Source organism: Anthonomus grandis, chromosome 5 (genome assembly GCF_022605725.1).
Source record: "Anthonomus grandis grandis chromosome 5, icAntGran1.3, whole genome shotgun sequence".
In the NCBI taxonomy this organism is placed as follows: Eukaryota; Metazoa; Arthropoda; class Insecta; order Coleoptera; family Curculionidae; genus Anthonomus; species Anthonomus grandis.
In genome coordinates, this window is record NC_065550.1 from 23,408,776 (window position 1) to 23,427,474 (window position 18,699).

The 18,699-nt window shown below is 27.9% G+C and overlaps 2 protein-coding genes across 5 annotated transcripts in view; one reads left to right on the plus strand and one right to left on the minus strand.

The window, feature by feature from the left end:
* Positions 1-18,699, plus strand: part of LOC126735861 (NADH dehydrogenase [ubiquinone] 1 beta subcomplex subunit 2, mitochondrial-like) — a 490,931-nt gene that overhangs the window by 280,170 nt on the left and 192,062 nt on the right. The gene's annotated exons all lie outside the window — the stretch shown is intronic.
* Positions 1-18,699, minus strand: part of LOC126735856 (homeobox protein abdominal-B) — a 246,806-nt gene that overhangs the window by 158,658 nt on the left and 69,449 nt on the right. For all 3 annotated transcript variants that reach the window (XM_050439940.1, XM_050439938.1, XM_050439939.1), the window contains one exon: positions 6,998-7,061. The gene's annotated coding sequence lies outside the window, so the exon portion shown is untranslated. The remainder of the gene's footprint in view (positions 1-6,997; positions 7,062-18,699) is intronic.

Here is an 18,699-nt window from a genome sequence, read left to right on the forward strand (position 1 = left end):
TAACATTTGAGAAATATTATTACTAAAGCCATAATAAGATAATTGCTAAAAGTAAATGTTAACTAATTGCTTAAATTCAGAGTTATTCTTTACCCTAACAAATAAAAAATGATACTCATAATAAGATTTTCAAAAAAATAAAGAAAATTCAAAATCTTCATATCGTAAGTCTTTAATATGATTTTTTTAGTTACATATTTTGCTTAAAAGGGCATCATCAGACCAGTAAAGCACTTTTTGTCATAAAAAAAATATATAAATCAATAAAATCATTAACTAGATATTTGATGCAGCAGACCCATTACTCGTTTTTAATAATTTTAAAAATGAATGTTTTTTGTAATTTAAAAAAATTCTTCGTAAAAATTTTCATTAATTAATAAATAATAAAACCAATAAAATATTATATTTAATATATAACTTATGAAATATTTTAAAAAATATGATAAAAAGCTTTATGTTCCTAAATAAATCTTTTCATATAAGTACTCAAAATGATCATGAGGCATAAATAGTTGCTCATACATTGAAGTTCTTAATAATAGTGAAAAAGATTTTTTTAACGTAATAAGCATTCATTAATTCGATCAAGTATACCGACAATGTTATATGGCTGGCATCTTCACTCTCTATGTTAAAAAGTCATTATTCTAATCGTGTGTGTTTGTATATAAAAAAACTCTGAAAGTCGTTTTAATAACTGTTTTATATGTCCGACGTACGTTATTGTTTCCTCTTTTAATTAGCAGTTTAAATGGTTGTAAATTTTTTATAGACTTCCATTCGGCGATTGACTGGATTACTGTTTGTGGATTGTTATCTTTTTATTGATTTTACAGTTTTCAGCCTAGTTTGGTTTTATGTCTTAATTTTTGACAAGTCTATTGTTAAGTTTATTGTACCCTTAAAATTAAAAAAAATTATACAAGTTGATTGTAACTTAAATTTAAAATAATATTTTTTAAATAAGTACAATGAAAGTTGTATGAAAAAATTATGAAACAAAGCTATGAAATTGTCATTAGTATGACTAAATAAGTAAATAGATAAAATATTAACTTCAGTCAAATTTATTTCAATATCGCTTTGGGTAATACAATATTTATTCGATAGATCGATAATATTAAACCTATAGACCTGGACTATAGAAAGAGTCTGGAAAAAGAAATTACAGCTTTGGAATACTGTAACTGGCAACAGAAGAAAGATCATACTGTAGCTTAGCTTTACCATTTTACAAAGCCATTTCTAAAATATCTCTAATGAAATAAAAATTGTAATACTGTCTGGAAGCAAATGACAAGATCGTAATGTTAGAAGAGCTTCTCCATTCATAAAGTCCAGAAAAAGAAGACGCAGATTAACTGTATTAATATTCTTCTATGGTAAAATATTATATTTATCATCCTAGGACTAGGCCTTACATTTTTAAACTAACTAAATCCAAAATACTTAAGTTTTGAGGACGAGGTAAATAAATAAAATTAGTGGTGGGATACTTCACGTTTTCTTTAACCGCATACTTGTTATACGGTTAAATAATTAGAAAATTAGTAAATGTTTAAAAAAAAATACTGAAAATAATAAATGAGTTTTTCTTAGAGGTTTGCAAAAAAATATATACAGACTAAAAATTTTGATAAGGAAAACTGTAGAAAGCCTAATAATATATTTAAAAATATTAGGCTATAAACCACATTAAAAAATCATATAAAGCAACTTTTTTTTTAATTTATCTTGATCATAAAATATAGAATTGCACTAAAGAATAATTAAAATAATATAGAATAGACAGAAAAAGTGAAAAAGTACCTGAGACATATGTGAAAGGATTTACAAATACGAGAAGTGAACATACCCTCACTTAAGACTTAGTAACCACCAGACCATCTCCTACCATTGTTACTTTTGTAATAATAAATAATAATCATAAGTAAATAAAATTATTTTGATAAAAATGCCCAAAAACCTAATGAATTTTGAGATTACTATGCATAACCCTTAGGTACATGATATATTTATTCTACAAAAAATTGATTGCTATCAGAAAAGCCGATTTATTTAGCCGCAGTTAATTATTCTATTAACGAAACTAACTTTTAAAATATTAAACTATATACCTTGACATTCAGCAGCATTCTGCCTACACTCAACATCAACCACCCACATTTTATATGCACGATTTAGCAAAAACTCACTTTCACTACTAAATAACGACAACGCAAATAAATCCCGAAACAACCCTAAATAGTGTCCCTGAAATTGTAAAAATGCGACGGCTTCCTCCGAAATTAACAATGCATAGAATAAAAAAGAAGAAGTCGTCCATGAATCTGTGCCTAAATGATGCGTTGCATAGTCAACCAATAAGAACTAAGCACTATAAAGTTTGAAAATATATGGGCCTGAAAAGTGAGGGTCGCATGGCCCCTATCTATGTCTAAACGGATACGACTGCTAAAAATATACTTGTCTGGCTGTTAGATGAGGGTTAAATTTGGAATTTCTTCATGGGATAGAAATATTTCCATAGTTGGTTATGTTATTAATGTCTGGGATATAAAAAATATGAGTGATAATTCTTATAGAAATATTATAGGGGTTATCACATATATTTCTTCAAAAAGGGGCATAAGAAATTAGAGATTAAGTAATATTTAATGATACTAGATGTTTTTTGAAATAAAAAAATTATCTTAATCTATAAAAGTGTTCTAGGGGGTGTTTTTTTAGAATTACGATAAAAATTAGGGATGTGCTCTTTGTGTGAAAACGAGAAAAAAAAATTCTTATGAACAACGTTCTCAACTTATGCAAAGGATTTTTTTACATAAGTTTGGTACCTCTATAAATATTTTTCTGAAATTTGGTATCTAGTTTCCATATTTCCAGAGCCATTATACAGAGGTTCATAATTTAAATATGAATTCTCACCATTCGTGTTCATCATAACTTGTAAATGAATATTTTTGAATTCTTTATTTCTTTTATTGCATATTTGATATCTTGGATTTTTTTTATTGGGTGCACGGTTTTTCCATCAGAAATTAAACAATTTTTCTGCTTTTCGCTATATAGAAAAACATAAAGTGCATTTTTTTATTTAAATTATATTATATAATTTTTATTTAAATAAAAATAATGCATTGTAATTTAAGATCCTTGAGTTTCAAAAAAATGTAAATATCTACACGAGTAACAAATTTATTGAAAATACAACTTTATCACCTTGTACCTTAAAACCAAAGATGTTTAGGATATATATTTAGAGATTTTTTTTTCTAATTTGATTTAGGCCCTGAATTTTGTCGCAATAGTAAAAAACACCCTGTTTATTTATGAATATTTTCTTTGTATTCAAGCATTACTTTAAAGTTTACTTTCTAATAAGACTTTTTTTTTATAGTAATTAAAATTATTTTTAACGCCTAAAATTATTAATGCTTTAAAAGAAAATTATACAATCATAAAAAAAATTAGTAAGACAAAAAGCCAATATTACTAACAAAAACTTACAAAAGCTATTCATCTCGTATCATGTACTTGGAAGATATAACTATTATACGCAATAAATTTAAAATTGAGTAGAACTTAAATCAAATTAAACATGCTTTTATATTTTAAACAGTACTGTCATAAAATTAAAAATGCAACAACTAATATACATTGAAAAAGTTGTCGTAAAAAGTAAGAATATATAATAAAAGAACAGATCACATACATATTAAAGAGACAAACATAAATACCAATTAAAATCACAATAAAATTCAATCAGACCCTAATAGGCTTCTCCAACAAGTAAATTTTGGACTCTCTTCCTGAAGAGCTTCTGGATAATATAGAATTCAATGTCACATGTAAAGGTATTGGCATTAGAAGGTTAGAGGTTACATGTTATACTTATACACTTAATTTGTTTATGTAAGCTTTTGCCAATTTTTGTTGATAAGACAGTTTCTGATATGATAAGATCATATAAACCAACATTTTATCCTTTTTAACTAAAGGTTTTAAAGACCCTGAAGTTTTTTCTTACAAATATACCTTACAGCGCGTTTTTGTTAAACAAGAATGGCATTCATGAGGTCCTGGCTACTATATTCACAAAAAGAGATACTATATCTTAGCTTTAACTCGATTAAAGCAAAATAAACAGATTTTGCTAACGAGTGACCGAGTTCTATAACTCTAGTTCTAACAGGAATACAAGCCAATGCAATTTTGCTGGGCAGTAGTACAATATGTGATTTAAATGTTAAGTCACTATCAATAATAACACCTAAAAATTTAGTCTCAGGATACCACTCAATGGACACACTTTAGACAAAAGAATTCTCCAGACTACATTTAAATGACACAATACTGGTTTTGATTTAGTTCAAAAGGAGAAAACTTAAGTCACACCAGAACTTAAGTTGTTGATGATCTGTCTGAACGATAGACTTGTAAAGTCAGCAATGTAAATATTCCATAAATATTTAGCAAATTAAAACCAATTATGAAAATCAGGAATAAGAGTGGTCCTAAAAGTGAAGCCCTCAGGAACTCCACAGTTGTATAAAATTTTAGATTGGGATGATCTATTGCCAATTGATGAATCAATTAGGCAAAGAAAATGCAATTGCTAAAAAAATACGTTAATAATTTTTTTTAAAAATGTCACCATTTTAATCTAAATAAAATACAGTAGGTAAGATTTTATGCAAGGCATAATAGATGTATAAAAGGAATGTTCCGTAATTGCAGTACGAATCGGAATCTTTTTTACTATAAATAATGGCCTAAAATAGAGAAATTCAAATATAGAAACTCAATTATAGAGAGGCCATCTCTCCACATCTTTTTAATATAGTTTTCGCGAAGGTCGTAAGGGAAGTAAAAACGGAGGAAGGAAAAAGACTATTTTATTTAAAAATCAGGGCCTTCTTCTTATATTGGCCTTTGCAGATGACATAGACATCATTGAAAATTCAACTGTTAACGTTAAAGAAGAATTATTGAAAATTGAATCTGCAGCGAAAAATAGTGGCCTAAAAATAAATTAAGGTGAAACCAAGTACGCGACTACATCAAGAACTGACCCGTACTATATGTCCAACCGGCCATTTTAAAAATACCTAATTATAGCCGAAACACTGAGATGGGCCGGTCATATCAAAAGACAGGAAGATGCAAGAGTTGTTCAATTTTTATGGGAGTGGAGAGACAACATAGAATCAGATCTTAGAACTCTGAATATCGCAGAAGCTGAAAAGCTAAGACAGAGTTCAGTAGAGGAAAATTGTTGAATCAGCGAAGACTTACTCTGGCTTGCAAGAGCTACAGAGAAAGAGAGAGAATAATAGGTTATATAATGTTATAATAGATTTTTAAATTAGTGGTACCAATATATGTATTGAATTATTAATATAATTTGCTATTTATTTGGATTCTTTTTCTAATAAATTTTGTTATTGTAATTGGAAATTCAGACGCAAAGGAGATACAGATATACACTCTATATTAAAGTATTGGGGTTTTTTCTCGAACATATTTCTAAGAGCAGCAGAGGTTCTCAAAGATCAAAAACGCATATTGAGATGTATTGCTGGTGTCGATCATAAAATTTCCAGATTAAAAGATTCTTAGTTTTTAATTTAACATTTGTACTCTTATTAAAATTATACAAATTAAATATAATTAGCCATAAGCTATATAGGGAATTGAATTAATAAACAAGACACAATCACCTTCAGGATACATTTAGCAACTATTCAACTTTTATCATATAATATTACCAGATATTTCCCTGATCTTCTGTGGTGGTAACATACACATAGAATTGTTTGAGGAGCCTACTATAAGGACAGCTGAATTTAAACCCAAAGTATGGCTTAGATATGTCGATAGCACATTTGTTATTTTGGACAGAAGCTATACAAGGCCAGCAAACTCCCTGGAGCACCTCATTACTATTTGGCCAAGCATTAAATTCATGATGAAGTTGGAAACTGAGTCAGCACTGCCCTTCTTAGATGTTCTTGTAAAGAACAACAATGAACGCCTATAAGCACATCAGTATATAGCAAACCAAGAAATGCAGGACATTGCCTATACTACAACCTCAATCATCCTAGTTCAACAAAGGTGGGAATTATTAAAAACCTGTATAAGAGAGCAGCCACAATATGCAACAATAATATTGACCTAAACAAGGAAATAGATAAGATCACAAAAAATTAACAACAGAATGGGTATCTAAGCAACGTGATAAGGCTCATAGGAAAGAGCAATAGCAACTAAAGGATCCTATAGGATTTTTACAATTCTGTACATTAAGGTATTTTTAAAAAATATTGAAAGAATTACCTGAAAGTTTAATATCAGGACTGTCTTTACTTCGAAAATACAAAACTTAGTATTGAAGACCAAACCAGAATGCCAGTATACCAAATTCCCTGAGAATTTAGAGAGGCAAAGGAGAGACCACTGGAAGTCAGGGAAAAAGAACACTGATTCGTGAACCCAATTTCAAGAAGTTTCCAGATCAAGAATAGCAGAATATGCTAAGTACAATGGCCACAACAGACATTGGACACAAGCAAAAATTTTGTGCAAGGAGCAATATTAGAAGAAAGGATGAAAATTAAGGAATCTTCAGCCAGCCCAGTGTTGATATTCACAACATCTGGAGGTTACATTCAATCAGGATACTTCAAGATCGTCGTTTTTGTTGGTTTATACTTGATAATGGTTGTAGCAACTTCTCAACTGAAAGGTCGTACTAAATTTTAAATAAAGACAATGGAAGTTTGAAAATTAGATATCAATTCTTTATTAAACCGCCACAAAAATAATATAATTTCATAATAAAAATACATCAAATTCGCCACAATGAAAGAGGTAAATCTAGATTAGAAATTTTAATATAATTACTAAAATTCATAATATTTTTACTAAATACAACCTATCATCCTCATATTATTATTATTTACTGAGTTATTTTATTATACTGTACCTTATTAAAATCTTAAATGAGCCTTTAGTATTCCTGGTGCGATACTAAACCAGATTTTCAGTATCTAAAACAAAAAGAAAAAATTAAGTGTTGTAAATTATTTAGTGTAAAAAAATATGTATGTTAAATTTTAAATAATATCACATTCAATAATAATTTTTAAATCAATGTAAGAAAATACTAAAACATATAATTCAGTGTTACCTGTACTTAAAAACTTTGAAACATTAAATATTAAAGCCTGGTACAAAAAGTTTTTCTCTGAAATAACAAGTTACTACAAGTAGAGTTAATTTTAATAATTTGAAAGTGTCAATACAAGGCCAAAAATAAATATAAAATGTAAACGTCAGCTTGCAGCGGCTATATAAATTTTAACTAACTGGCAGGAATATGTTTTGTCGTCGACATTTCCCGGACTTTTTATTTTTAGAAAGGCACTATTGCTTAGTGTTATTGACAGCTGTGTTTATTTACTACCATCGGGTGTGAAATCGGTCTGGAAATAAACTGGTAAAACGGGACTGGAAGTTAATAGTGTCAAGCCAAAATGTTACAAGAAATAGCTGTTAGTGTACGAAGAGTTCTCTTTATCCTTGAATTTTTAAGAGCAAAAGATATGGATCAAGGCATTTATTATTAATATAAAATTTGAAAAAAATAAGGAAATTATGATAGTGTTAAAGGCAAAAAGATATCTCAACATTCGAAACAACATTCAAAATGTTTTTTTTATAAGGAATCAGTCTAATTTCAAATATAATTGAAAACAAATCCCTACATTGTACTGCCAAATTGTCTTTACGAAACTAATTAATAATTTAAACTCTTTTGCATAACAGCCATATTAACTTGAATAAAAAATAAAAGCGCTTTAAAATTCAATAGTATAGCGTGCAGTGACACAGCAAAATGAAGCATGCCGATATTAATATTGTTATTCTGTAAAAACTAAAAGCAACAAATACTTATCAGACGACCGGAGTCTACTGCTTATCAACGAGAGGAAGCGGTGTTGCCATTATTTTGGGCAATGCGTAGTATTCAATTCTCCAACCTGTATATAGTTAAGAATGGAGAATATTTCTTGACTTCTCTTTTCATCCAAGAACATTGACTTAGTCTTAAGAAGTTTATAATTTAGTATTAAAATAACAATAAAGCATGGGCGAATGCCTGAACCTCTGAGGAACTTCAGAGATCGCCACATTTATTTTTACCTACTTTCATTTGTTGGATTCTATGTCTGATATATGATGCAATGAGTACAAGTAGCTTATATTTCAGTATAGAGGAAAAGTATTATTAAAGTCAATTCAGTACGCCTACTTGAAGGAAAATTCAATAAATATATAAAGAGCTCCAAATATAGCAGTAATGAGCATAAACAGATAGTTGGAGGACTAAAAGAGAAATTGGTTCTAAATAAGAGAAGGTGAAGTGAATGATGCGCTATTACTGTTATTGTATGACTCGATATACCGTCTAGTATTTCTTTTTACAGATAATTAAGATCATACAGTAAAGAAAGTACAGCAATCATGAATTGCTATAGGATAATAGTGATGTGACAGAAAGTTTAGTAAGCTAAAAATGTACTGAAATAACTCAAAGAGTATCATTCTCATCAGTTCTTATAATACGCATGTACGTATAATTTCTGTCTTACATTCTGTAAATAATTTTATTACTAGTCATTTTGTAGTCTTCTTATTTGTCTTATTTCATGTGATCATGAGGATCTTTTTCTGTCATCTATAAATGATCTCGTTTCTCTATATTTTTACGACCTCGTTATAATTATTTTATTTTCTATTAAAATGTCCTAAAATATTTCTTATATCTCCTGGTTTCTATGATATATTGATACTGTACCTTTCATCCGCATCTCATTTATCGACAAGTTTTTAGTAAATTCATTGTCTTAGTCTTTTTTCGATTTGCTTATTGTTTAATTGTTTGTTTGTATGGAAGTTTTTTTTAAGATAGCTCTGTTTTATCTGTTTATAACTTTATCAATATAATTTTATTAGATTCTTTCTTAAATTTATTATTACTGCTGATGTGTGAAATTGAATCTTTCTTTGTTTAAAAACCTACGTCTACAAAAAAATTAAAATTAATTTACAGAAGATATTTGAGTAACTGACAATTCAATGCCTTAAGAAGTAACAGAGTCTATGGCAACTTTATCAAAGTCCGCCGAGCTGTTGATTCTAGAACTTGATTCTAGCTCTTGATTCTAGACTCAATCACTCGGATCTTCAATATTTCTTAAGGCAAAAACTATGTTGTTAATGTTGTTTATGTATGTAAGTATGAGCTTGTTTGAAAAGAACCACTTCTCAGTATTCTCTTCTTCATTTTATCTAAGAAGCTAATCAAAGACATCAATTATACAACTTTAAGCTATAGTGGTATCATTCCTAAAAAATAAAATTATTACTTATATCAGAACTGATATTGTAAATCATAAATACAATGTGCTATATCATCCTTATATCCTCCTTTTAGTAAATTACTCAATTTTATTGAAAATTTTTGTATCAGTTTGTTCCTTAAAAATTTAGTATTATAATACCACCGAAATAAAAGTATAAAATTAGTGTTTTTAATCTAGATATAAAAAAATATCTAGTAAAAATGGATTAAAGCTTTAAAATCAATAACACTATTTTGACCATACCTAAAAACATTTATAAATATACTTCCATCTTTCTTAATAGAAACAGCATTCAACAACGTTATACTGTTGTTTTTGTTCAGTATGAGTTTGTTTAAAAGGAACTATTTTTAGCAGTCTCTTTTTCATACTAAGAAGCTAATCAAAGACTTCAATGATACAACTTCTAACTTCGAAGTAAATTACACAATTATATTGTACACTCTTGTACCAGTTTATTCTTTAAAAATGTGGTGTTACCATATTTAAAGTTTTAGGTTTAAAGCTCTCCCTGAAGAACTTAATAGTCAAGTATACAGTGATTTTTTGCTTAGCTAAGCCAAAATTAAATTCTAGGGTCTTACAATTCAAAACGAAATGTTGTCTTCAGCAGTGCACGAAAAAAGGTTTTAAAAACTAATTTTTTGACAAAGCTGATATCAAAATATCTCAAAAAAAGTTTGTATGAAAGGCTTTTTTGATAGCACTGATTTTTAAAGTAAATCAATTAGGTAAAAAAATAAATTCTAAGTTTTATGATCTTGATATCTTGAAAACGGCCGTGACATCGTTATCGCAAACAGTAATATAATTTTCAATGCGAAATAAAAACCGAAATTTTATTACTTTGTTTTCTTGAGCGTGCCATGACAAAGAAAATTTAAAATTTAAATATTTCGATTTATATTCTAAAAGGAAACCGCTTTTTCTCAAACAGCACCCTAAGGAAACTCAACTTACTCGACAATCTACATATGATTTCCATACAACATTTCATAATAACGCTATATTTTCCTCCTAGAGATTTACTTTTACCGCCTTTATTTTGAAAGGTATAGGTATAAAATTTTACTGTGCCAACCATTTTAGTGCGGCAATAAAAATGTTGTAGTATTTGCATGCAGGCAAGGGATAATAAGCTTAACAATAGGATGAGGTTCACTCTCGATTTCACTTTTAGGTGGATTTGTTTGGACGCTGTGGTTTTCGATTTAACCGCAAATTGGTACTACCTCTTTATGATTAGTCTTTCGGTAGCTTCTGGGCGGTTACGTTGAAATTAGTTTACGTTTCGGAATACGTGTAAATACTTTGTGGTTTAATTATTTCAAAATTTTATTTCACCCAGATTTCTTTTCAAGTATATTATATGGTAGGTATGTAATTCATAGTGATAGTTAATTATTTCAAAATTTTATTTCACCCATATTTCTTTTGAAATATATTATATGGTAGGTATGTAATTATATTCATAGTCGATGTGGTAAAAGAACACTAAAAATAATTCATTCATCATCTTAAATTTAATAATATCTTTTTACAGGGCTGTTATTCTGCTTTACCATTTACAAGAAATCATTGCACCTTAAGTAAAAAGGTAAGTTTTATTCATGAAACGACGTGCAAATGTGTTCAAAAATAGAAATTTAAAACAAAATCAAGACAGAGAAGTAAGTGAAACATATTAAGAAATTGCCTAAGAAACAGGTACTGAAACAATAATTTACTAAAATGACTAAAATAGATAAGATTTGATAATGAGAGAAAAGTTCAATTTTTTTGGAAAAAGGTAATAATGCAGCAAAAGTTCTTGAAGAAACATTAAGAAAAGTGGAATTCAAAGGGGATTATTAAAGGATTCATTAAAATATTATTTAATGAGGAAGAACCGAAAGAATCCTTAATATAATAATAATATAAGAAAATTAATAAAAATCTGATAATTTTTCTTCAATAACCATTAGCAATTTATTTTAATTTTTTAAAAGATGCTGATTTTTTGTTTGTTTTAATTAACTTGGGAAGGATTTTTACTTTTGTATTTCAAATAAAATTTTTTCTTCGTGATTTCTTTTTTTCTAATAAAAAAAGCGTCAGAAGGCAGAAGTATGTTTATTCAAAATTTTTAAGTAAATACAATAAAAAAATTAAATGCAACTTCCAATTTAAGTTTATAGTTATTAGCAAAAACCATTTTTCATACACTGTGAATTGTATTCTTTCTATACAATTCTTTTAGTTTTATACATTGACAGTGATAAGCAACAAAGACATAATAGTGATAACAAATAAAATTAACAATGGAAACAGGCGTATTAAAATTAAAATAAAGTTAATAGAGGCTTCTCGAAAACAAAATGTCGCATTATTTATGTGTCTTCAAATGACGTAAAATCTTTTATTTTTTTTTTATTTTTTCCTAAATATTTGCAAAGAGAATCCGTCTTTTTTTTTTTATTTGTAACGGAAACTCCAATTATGAAGTTTGAACTTATTTCTCTGAAAGCTTTGTTTCGTTACCGAAATTCCTCTAGAAATTGTCAAAAATTTTAAATTGAGCTCTATTTAATTCTCTGTTATAAGATAACAAATAAAAATGAGAATGAAAACAGAGGCATATTGAAAAAAATAAAGTAAGTGCAGGCTTCTGGATAAGAAAACGTATATTATAAGTGTCTTTGAATAACGTAATTTTTTTTTATTTTAACTTTAATTTTTTGAAAGTTTGACTTTTTTTTATTTCTAAGAAATCAGCCAAAAGTTGTCAAAATTCCTGTAGAAAGTGTCAAAAATATTGAGTTTTAAAATTAATTAAAAACTAGTTTAAATAGTTAACTAAGAGATGTTTCCCGTTTCGTTAAAATATTATTAATGAAATTGTTCATCCATAACTAAAAAAGCAACAATTCTGATACAAGACAGCAAAGATCAAAATTTTAAGATTGAGATGTTTTTTATTTTCTTACTTTTCATTAACTTTCTGATGTTTGCCGGTTTTCCACGATTCTGCAAAGGCATTTGACATGGTTCCCTATCACTTGCTATTAGGTATTGTAAGTACTTATTTTGTGAGGGAGAGCTATGTTGGGTGTCTTTGAGAACTATCTGGGTAAGTGGTAGCAAATAGTTATAATAGGAAAAACAAAAAGTCAGTTAAAAAATAGAAAAGCTAGGAAATCATAGGGAATTGAACTGCGACCTGTATTTTTTCTATATAAATAAATTCTCTTATGGGAATTCTATTATTTAATGGTTCGTCTATTTCCTATGCTGATAATATGGTTCCTATATTTTCTGGAGACAGCTGGAGTAAATTTAGAGAGAGCACAGTTATTAAATTAATGAATTTCAACAATGGTTGAATTGCTTTAAATTGACCTTAAACTTAAATAAAACAAATATGTGATCAATGGCTATTAATTAATTAACTTGAATGATTAACCTATGAACTACTATTGTATAGTTACGTAGACTTTTATTTGACTCTAAATTTACAAAATAACTTAAAACTCTCGTCTTATAGGCGTAAGCGACACTAAATACATTATAAAATCAGACTAAGAGGCGAACATGCACAAAATGGAGTTTTGCCTAATTGTCAGATCTCGCAATAGTAAGATTGGCTGTTATGCCTACATCTTTCTGCAGCGCAGCCCATTTTTACTATAGTTAATAGTAGTGTTTTGAAAAAAACGGTTGTGTTACGATACGATACGAAACGGTTGTGTTACGACACGATAATAATCGTGAATTAGACGATCGTGGCCTTCGTGAAGTATACCTTTTTTCAGATGGTTGCGGCGGTCAGAACCGCAACACGATTGTTTTTACTATGCTGCTGCATTCAATAGCAGAAAAACCTTAAAAAAATGCGTTTACATTTTTTTGAAACAAACCATGGTCAAATCGAGGGCGATTCGGCCCATAGCTTCAACAGTATCAACAGCTATGTCTTTGGCCGGCGACATCTTTATACCTGCTCAGCTTCCACCTATTCTAAAACTGGCTAGACGAAATCTACCATACACTGTTAGTAGCATGAATGTAAATGATTTTTATAATTTTAAATCTCTTTCTGAAAAAATTCGTATAAAGTCGGTTAGAAAATTCGAAACAGGCGAGGATGTCGATTGGACGAAAGTAAAGGAGGTTATGGTAGACAAAGACAATATTTCACAACTTTTACTAAAGAACAGTCACCTTGCTGAAAACTACTTTGTATTGCCCCTTAAAAGAAATACGCTTGAAATCATGACTCAGCCTATACCTCTTTCAAACAAAGACTTGATAAAACTCTCTCGAGATAAGTACAATGATCTTATTAGTTTATGCACAGGTCTGACGCCGGTCGTAAAAGATCCAATATTTCAAAAATATTTTAAAGATCTTCCGCATGAATAAACAGCCAAATGTTTTTAATTTTAGTATGTTCCGATCATCTTTATTTATAAATTAATAAAAGAAATTATCATTTATTTTTTTGTGGTTATCCTCTAGTATCTACTGTTAAAATGTGTATGTTTACTTTTAAAATATTATTTAATTTTTGATGTATAGGAGTTGCTATTCTTTAGTTCGTTAGCTTTACTGAAACTAGTTGTTACTGTTAAGTTGTATTAACAATATTTTTCATAAATCTACCTTTCATAACGAATAAACAAATACCTGAAAGAGCGGTTACATGTTTTATTTAATTGGAATATTTGTATAATAGAACAGGCGAACATCCTATATAACATTCAAAAAATCTAACCAATGGGCGAACGTCCATTTGGGTCAATTTTAGCAGTAAATAACTTATAGGTATTCAAATTTTACACATATATTTAGTAAGCATGTATATTGACCTACGTAACACCATAGACAGTAAAATAATTAATAAACTATTTAAAAAGTAATCGTGTTCCAAATAGGACCTATTTTCTTTAAAACGCTTTCCTGTAAAATTAACAAATTGGCGCTTTCGCCCCTTGGTAAGATCAGCGACGAAATAATGTACTTTTTTAAAACAATTTCTATACTAATATCGGTTTAGACAATTTACATCACTGTATTCAAAGTTGATTTTAGATCAACATCCAAAACGAAATACACTTATATAATAAAATGGCTAAAGAATGACTGTCATAAAAAAATGATAAAATAAAAATTAGGTAAATAATACAGGAGAACGTTTAAGACCGATGTTGGCAAAATAAATAAAAAGGATAAAGTCAGAAGTGAATCGGAATATATAACAACGTAGCTGAATAGTTATTTTATTTAAAATGTTAAAGCTGTCAAAGAATAAAAATACACAATTTAATTTTCTAATTTTTCTTCTAAGCATTCTGTAAATTTTTCAAGTTCAGAATGTTTTTAAACATAGGTCAAAAGTACTATTTGGTGATAATACGATAATAAAATATCTATATAAATAAACATAAGTCAAGGATCATTAAACGCACTGTTTACTTTAACGGTCCTATTAAAAGAGTATGTATTTTGAAAGTATTTTTTAATAATAGAGTGATAATAGTTTCCAGTGCATTAATTAAAAATAACTTTAATACTTGTAAGAAAATAACAAATCACGCTTATATATTGTTTTATTATATAGAAAAATAGTAAGTTAGACGATTTCATTATTCTTGATTATTTTGATTATTTATTAAGAAAACATTTCTTTATTAATTACTTTCTGAAGCGGATTTGTACCTATGCATGTATGTGTCTTAAGTGTACATAAAATAAGCGTTTTTTACTTGCCAATAATCATGATATTTAATTATAATATAAAACATACAAATACAAACCCAAATCATTAAAACCCGATACGTTTCTTCACTAAATACTCTCTCATACCTTAAATCCAATTAAATATTCCACAAACCAGTTTCAAGAGTATACGTATATCTAGAGATTTTATGGTAACCCTTAAATTTCCCCGGCCTTCATCTTTGAGCCGTAGGGGTCGGCTTTTACTACCAAACTACCAATTTAATATATGCGCATCCTTGGATACCGATCGTCCGTATTCGAAATAACAGAGATTATTTTTGATGCACCGTTAATTTAGAAACGCGATTTAATGGCCGACTAACGAAGGGTTTGGCTAAAATCCAATAACTTAATTAAGGCTTTGATCGGGGGCCGAGATAGTTTGAATTTTCTATTTGGACTGGTTCGGCACTTGTGATGTTATAGTTTTATGATGACAAATAATATGGTGTAAAATTTTGAGTAAAAGTTAAAATTTGCCTTTAACTAAATATGAAAAATAATATTGATTTTATTATTAATAATAATAAAAAACGTCTTTATTTCCATACAGAAAAATATTACAGAATATATCAAAATAAATCAAACAGGCGATATTTAGCTTAATAGCTTTTAACTTACTATAATAATGCTATAATAATTTTAAGTAGCAGAGTAACAATAGATACTAAAGAACTGGCTTTTCAATTTATAAAAACTGTAGGTATGTACATTCATTATTCATTCACAGTCGTAGAGATCCTAGGATCCATCCTACATATTCTAATTTAAATTTTATTTGAAAACAAATCACACTCAATATTTTTCTTGCTTTATAAGAATTAAAAATCAAGAAAGTCAGCGAGCAGTTTACTTTTAATTTTATTATTTTAAGTGGGTGGCCTTAACTTCTTAATCGAGTTTTCTATATTATTAGAAAGTATATAAAGTGTAACAGACATATCCGGAAAACTTCCTCGAAATAGGACTGTTTTAAGCTTACACATTAAAAGCTGGTGTGAGGTACGAATTCTCATATCATGAGTCTCATTTCTATATTTTAACTTAACTCGTTAATAACTAAAAGTAATAGTTAGTATTAGTTTATATGTAAATGTTATAATACCGTCAGTTTCTAAGAAATTGGCTCGTACTTTCTGAGTCCAAACACAAATTGACTGGGTGTATGCTGCACCTTTTAGATTTGAATTATCCTTAGCAAATCTAAACAGGCACCATACATCATACTCGCACAATTAAAAAAATGGAAAAATCACATGTTTATAAAGTTTTTTTCTTAAATTAAAATTTAGGATTTTCCCCTTAGCATATAACCTTTTTAACTTACAATATGATTTTTTTTAATAAACTACTAACGCAAGTCCGTAATAAGGATCAAACCTACTTTTTACTAGAAATGCATTACTTTCTACTACCAAAAAGCATATAATATGACTATTTGGCATATCTAAGTCTATAAAGCTTGTTTCAATTTAAACTAAAATACAATTTTAAATCATCGGCAAAAGCTAGTACCTGACAGTCTTTAATTGTTGAAAATAAATCAAAGTTTAAAAAAATAAATACATTAAAAATAGCAGAACTTTCGTAATTTTATATCAAACCTACATCGGGTCCGTGTTAAATGCTTTCGAAAAATCTAGCAATACAATGGACGTTAGCTGTTAATTATTAATACCTTTAATTATATTATCAGTTACATTTAAAAATGCAGTGGTAGTACTGCGATGTTCTTAAAATGCTGCCTAGAAATCAGCTATAATACTGTTTTTTAAAAGGAATCTTGTTACTTGCCTATACACAACTTTCTTTTTTTAAGGATTTTTGATAAGACCGGTAATAAGCCAACATATCTTAAGTCCGTAAATGTTTCTGGCTTAGAATTTTTTAGAAATGGGCCTATAATAGATTCATTCAAAACAACATTTTTCTGAACAGAAATTTATGTGGCATACCTACGGAAAGAGTAGCGAGAAACAATAATTCAACATGCGCAATATTATGTCATTATTTTCCGAAGCGATGACAAAATATTTAGATTATTTGGTAGAGGCAAATTAGGAGACAAGTCTACTTTAGCTTTACTATTCAATTCTAAGTAAACAAGTTCAGTAATTATAGATTGGATATAATCCACAAGTCTAAAAATAATTTTGCTGCATATTTATTACAAAAAATGTATTTTAATATAGAATTTTTATAGTTTTTTTAAAATATTTGTTGGTTGTTATATGGACATATCCTCATCTGTTCAATTATCTTTAATATTTGCATTTAAAACCCTTCTTGTTCATTTGCATTTAATTGCCTAAATATCTAAAAATTTCAAATTGAAAGGCCATATTAAGTATAATGCTGATAAATGACCTTTTTCATGTCATTGGCTCTATTAGTCTTATTAGATTAGTCTAATTTAAGCGTTATTTATTTGTTTATGCACTTTTACAATCTAGCTACTATTTTAATAAATAAGCAAGGAACAATAATTAAATAATACAAAACAAATAAATAATACCAAACAAAATAAATAAATAAAAAATTATTTAGAGGTTTGAATTTACTTCAATTTTCTTTTTATTTCCCTACTAATTTGTTTCATTTTCTCCATTTACTCAATTTTTTGTTTCTTTTCCTTCTTTTACTTCTTAACTTTATTTTAAGATCCTCATTAGTCTCTTATGTTGATTACTAGTTTTGCCTAATTAGTGATTTCTACTAGCATAAATTAAATGAAATTATGAAATCATCCAAAGAAATTTGATGAAATGTACAATAATGAACACATATATCAAAAACCTAAATAATTGTAACTTATATTAAATTATTAACCAATTTATAATAGTTATTAAAAACTATTATTTTGGGGTTTAAATATGATTTCTAAAATGTTTACACATCTTACATTTTTTACATATATGGAATAATTAACGTTAAAATTATTATCAGGATCGACTATAAAAGAATTGATTATTAATTGCATCCATTATTATGCAATGTTTCTTCATTACCCTTTATATCTTCCATCTCTCTTTTTAAATTTAAACATTATTTTTTTAGTTAATACATGCTGGTTAATGATTGTTGAATTTAATATTATATAACTAATGATTGATGAAGAATTAATTAAAACACAAATACCTCAATTTGCATTGTGATTATTGAAAACCAAAACCTGAATTCTTTATATTTAAAGTCTAAAATAATATCTTAATTCTTAACTTATTCTTGTCTTATATATTTTCTATTTCGAAAATCTAAAATATCAGATCTTAAACTGCAGAGATTATAAAAATATTAATAACCACTCTAGAGACATTGTTGAAAAAGTAAATATTTTTTACACCAATATTTTAAATAAATATAATAAAAAAATATCTAAAGAATCTTATAATCCATGGATAGCCCAAATAATTGAAATATTAATTAAAATAAGAGGTAAAGTCATTAAAAAATACCAAAAATCAAAATCACAATTGTTCTTACAGTACTACAAAATTTA